Raw genomic sequence first — 5,700 nt, 5'->3', positions numbered from 1 at the left:
CTTATCACATCTCTATCTGTAGCCCATGAGAAGTTCAACATTTACTATAAACCACTTGTCTGGGCTCCACCTATAGTCAGCACAGAGAGACATAAATACCTCCAGAAGGCCATTCATTGCTGTCTATCTCTTTTCACTGGCAACAGGAGACTCCAGATAGCCCTTCTAGATTAGATAACTAAGTGTCAAAGGGATAAAATTAGGTGAGATTTATCCCTTGTGATTTTACTTCTCCATTATGAGACCCTGCTGTTACTCTTGTTTAAACATGTTCCTCTTTAAAAAAATGAAGTTGTTCCTAGCTTCAGTCTAGAATGGTGACCACTTCCATTGGACAGAGCAGAAGCAGAGAAACCTTCTGAGAAGGATGAGCCCAGCACCATTCCAAAGCAGGCAGTAGGGTACCCACAACTGTCTCCAATGGAAAATAACTCCTGGATGTAAATGCTGAACATTTGAGTTCACTGCAAGTTCAGACAACCTTTGAACCATTGACGTAGAAGCGTAAATTCCCCAAGAACTAAGCAAATAGTTGCTGGGGTGAGTTCATCCTTTCTTCTTCTGTGAGACATCCATAGGAAAACATTTTCTTGAATACTTTACACTGTCACAGATTGGGTTTCTACATGAAGAGATTATTCATTAAAATGTGACTCTGAGAAGTGAAACAAACTGATTATTAAAGGCTGAAATGCAACATCACCCAAAGGTACTGACTGAAACTGAGGTGCCATTGAGCCAGGGAGTGTGTAAATACCTTGGGGCCAGACTCATGTAGTTTTGATCCCATTGGATAATCCCAAATAGCCTCACAGAAGCCGATGGGATTGCTCAAGGAGTATGTTACTCAATGGGAATAGAACCAAATTTGGTTTACCCTGAGGATCTTGCAAGAGCAAAGAATACGAATTAAATACTTGGTCCTATTCCAGACAGGAGTAAAGAAAACAAAACAAAACAATTAATTTCAAAGAGCCATATTTGACCCAAAGTATAGGCAAAGAGAGTACACATCATCCACCTGCTTGATGCTACATGTTTTTCATTCCCAATGAAAGAAACAGAAATGTCCAAAATTTGTGGGGAAACACACAATCAAAATGTCTACAAATATTATTACTGGCAACCATACGAATGGACACATATCTCCATTGTACACTTCTCCTTCAGTCTGCTTTCTAATTTGAAAATATGAATTACAAAGTCTGGTTAGGTCACATGACATGGCATTAGTCTCTTTCTTGATGGCATAATCCTAGTAACAAATGGTTTTGATCTCAATGTTTTTCCATTGAAAACCTCCAGTTACCTGAAAACAGTGATTGTAAAAAAGTCACACTTATTTAATGACAACACAAGGCCAGAGAGGAGGTTCTGGTCAAAAGAAAACATGTTTGTGTGTATGTGAGAAAGAGACAGTAAAAGTCTTAATACCCCAATGGCTAAGACATAATGAGGGATTATTTAAAAAAAAAAAAAAAGCGGATACTGTCCTTATGGTGATGAATTATTTATTCAAATGATCAAGTTCTCATAGGAACGACTGGGAAAATTCACTCCCCGCAGGGTACAGTGATTAGGACACATGCTGGAAACCCCACCCTCAGTCTCCATTCTCCAGCAAGCAAAGACCATCCTGCAGACTTCTGCATCTCTGGTGCAAGTGAAGACTGCTGGCAAGTATATTTTTCAGCTGAATTTTTTGTTTTGTTTTATATTTGTGGATAATCTGCTGGCCCTTTATTTCACCCTGATGCTTAAAGGGTTTCAAGTTCGTTTTACACTTAATGGTGGGAAAAATCTAGTCCAAGTCCTGCAACTGAGGACTCACATCATTCAGGTATTTGGGTTCATATCTGTTCAGGGAGCCAGCAAAATTACTGAATTTTGGAAGGAAATCAGGAAACTTTTAGTATTGTTCCTTTCAAAAAAAAAAAAAACCAGCTCTAAATTCATCTACATAAAAACAATTCCTCATTTAAACCTTCACCAGGGCAGGTAGAAGCAGGGCCCAGGAGTGAGCAATACCCACTCTGGGTCATGGGGTGGGGAAAGGACAGAAGTGCACTACTCCAGGAAATGCCTGGAAATGCTGGGACTCCTTTGAATCTGATCACTGCCTGATTGCACCACTGCACACGCCAAAAACCACCCTGGCTCTGAAAGAGAATGATGCAATTCTGTGGGAGAGCTACAAAGGTACCCTCTAATGCTTCCCTAGGTTAAGATGTTAGGGTTCTTAAAAGAAGTCTGCTGAATATCATCATTCTAACAGCCTCTGTCCCCTGTGAAATAGATCATAAAATGTGGAAATAGCCAGGTGTTGGGAAAAAAGAGTTTTCCACATCCTATATGAAATCCCCTTCACTGAAAATCAACCAAATAATTGTGGGTAGATATAAATGGAACACAAATAGCTCTTCTTCTATTTTAACCTTCCTTGGTTTTGCAGCATTCACCTAATATTCTGCAGGTCATTAAGAATATAAAGTTGTGTGAACACCACCAAGAAGCTGGGGACAAGCTGGGAGGGAGGTGCTGATTGGAACCCTGTGTGTATGTGTGCACCTACACACTCTACACAGCAAAATCTCATAGAGTTTGGCAAGTTCATGGTTAACACAGATAAAGAATTTCAGTCAATGGTGGCATAAAAATGATAACAGATTGCAGATTTCGATTCATAAACTGGGAAGTTACTGGAAACATTAATCAGGAACACAGCAGGGGAACGCCTAGAAAGCTATTGTTTAATTAAAGATAGTCACAACTACAGAGAAATCATGTAAGGACATCAGAATTCTCAACTTCTGGATAAAGCATCATGCAAAAGCATAAACTCATGCACAAATGGTTGAAGGGAAGGTCACTCTGTTCATGAGGAACCAGTCTATAGTTCAAGTTAATGTGAAATCAGGTCAGGATAGGAGGGGAAAACTCAAAAGGATTAGTGTATGGGTGATCATTGCCCATATTGTTATGCCAGTGACCTGAAAGAAACAATGAACCAGGAGGTTAAATTAACCAGGTTGTACCTGCACAGAGGTACGTTAATGAGGAGTCATTAATGAGGACTCCAAAGCTGGACTTAATTCACTGGATTAAGAACATGTGATGAATGAGACTGAACACTGCAGATGATACAGACTAAATAAGAGAAAATAATACTGAGAACAAGAAAGAAGTATTAAAGAGAAGGAGAACTCTTTAACCCAGGTGAATTTTAGTGCTGGATTGCTCCAACAGCACCTGTTGGAGCAATCCCATCTTAGACAAAGCAGGACTAGGTTGTTGTAGTGATTGGTGTCTCCAGAGTAATGTTTAGAGACTGAATCCTACAGGAAATTGGATAATGCTGAAAAGGAAAGTAAGAAAAGAATGGGGAGGGGAAAGAAATCCATGTAACTCCAAGACTGCAAATAAAAGGAGACAGGTTTCTGACAGAACAAATGATCTACAATAGTAGAGTTTGTAGAGACACAGACACAGCAGTGACCACTGAAGTGGATGATAAACCCTCAAACCAAAGGGAAAGTTGTCATATCTATATCTTCTGCATTTGAGTTCCATAACACCCTTTCCCCATTGTCTTTGTTTCAATAACAAGGCAGAGAGCTGTTTGTGATTTCACATTTAAACACAGCTCAAAAAATGGCACCATGATTTCAGCAATGGTTTGTAGTTGCCATTGTAATAGAAATAGTAATAATAATAATAATAATAATAATAATAATAATAATAATAATAATAATAATAATAACTCTTTTAGTTTTGAAAGGGTGCACCAGAAAGAGAAGCAATCCAGGGCACTCAGAGCAATACTTAGATTCAGGAAGTTTGTCTGCATCAACATGTTCAGAGAGGATTATTCACATTCATTACAAAGAAAAGTACACCTATGGCACATGAGAGCCTGGTTCTGGGTCTTTTAAACTGGCAACATTCTTTTGATATATTTAATGTAAGGTTTTGATGATGAGAGAGAGTATTAGAAAGGTCTAAGCATACTGGGAATGACAGATGCCAAGACCTTGTCTACATTATTGATAGACCTTTCCTGAAGACAAAACACTGGAGAAGACAAGGCTGACAGTGACTACTGAAGGCATCCTCACCTAGACATCATTTTGCAGAGCAGTTGTAAACAGGAGCTATAACTCACAACCCAGACAGGACAGATCCAGATGGGCCCTTTGGCTTCCTTCCATAACAAAATCTTTAATTTTCCTAAAGAAAATAACAACTCTATGCACATGCTACTTACTTCAGAGCAAAACTTGGTTTACAAACTCAAGCAGTTTAAGGATTAAAAAGTATAGTCTATCTCAGCAAATGAACTTTATCAAAGTGCAGGGAAAATCAAGCCTTCAGGTAAACAGGAGCATTTGCCAAGTGGAAATCCCAGCTCTTTGTATATTTAGTAATGAGTGAAGATAAGATTTCTTTTTTTGACAGCATGATGGATACAATCATAAAAGGAATCATGCTGCTGTAACAGAGTATACTTGAAGAGTGAATTTGAAGACTGTGTTTTTATTCCCAAACACAACTTACCTTTCTTTTATTTAGAGTACATGAAAGCTAGTTTTTCTGGCATGTGAAAATGTTAAAGTTTTCTTGGTTTTTTGTTTTTTTTCTTTACTTCCTGTACCCCAATATGGATGTGTTCTGTTTAATTATCAAATTCAGATCTGCTTCCCAGTTCAATAATCACTGACTCATTTAAGCATATTTATTTAATTTTTTTTTTTATAGATAGAAAAGTACAGTAAGCAAAGAAACACAAGGTCTCAGATGAACACGAGCTCATAAATTGTTCCATGTGATTCTGCTACTGTGGGTTAAAGGAGGGGGCAGCACCAAGAATGTGGTGAAACCAGCTGCTTTGAACCCTGGTATTTCAGCATAAAAGCCACAAATCTTCCATAGATTAAAAATGAAATTAGTTTATTGGTCTCAGCCTGTTACATTTTGGATGCTTAGCCACATCACAAAATGAATCAGATCTGACAGTCTCTGCACTGAGAAAAACCTCATAGCTGCTGGCCACTCATGACTGAAATCGAATGAGCCAGCTCTGGTGGAAAGCTCATGCACAGAGAAATTCTGCTGTACCTCATTCAAGAGACAGATGACTATCTTATTTGTCTTAGCATTCACCTTGAAGGTGCTTGAAATCCTCACAAGAAGGACTAAACTAAGCACAGGTTGCAGAAGTGTGGTGGGCATTCATCTTAAGGGGTGCTTTAATAATTCTTGTGAGATTCTCTTTTCCCTCAAAAATGTGCTGAGGAAAGCCCAGGGTGCACTACTTCATAAAATTAAGCTCACAAATTGCAGAAGTAACAGAGGCACATTCCAGTTCATCTCCTCCTTGGACCCAGGATGCATCAAGCGATTCCAGCAGAAAGGAGATCAAAGTGTGAAAGCAGCTTACCCCACAACACATTCACAGGGATAGTCTCTTGCTCCATGATTGGCCTCAAAATGAGCTTGTGAAGATGAAATTATAATTGTAGCTGATGTCATCAGGACAAGAGTCCAACTTACCTACCTGGGGAAAGATTCCTGGGGCCACTGACAGCTGTGCCTGGCTGCCTGTCCATGGAGGGAAGGAAGCCTCATCCAAGCCAAGCCATGTCCTCCACACTACTTAGATCATGCAAACAGACATTTGCAAGGTTTTGAACTTTCACATGT

This window comes from Agelaius phoeniceus, chromosome 1, assembly GCF_051311805.1.
Source record: "Agelaius phoeniceus isolate bAgePho1 chromosome 1, bAgePho1.hap1, whole genome shotgun sequence".
NCBI lineage: Eukaryota > Metazoa > Chordata > Aves > Passeriformes > Icteridae > Agelaius > Agelaius phoeniceus.
The sequence above is the reverse complement of the archived record's forward strand: the minus strand, read 5'-3'. Positions refer to the sequence as shown.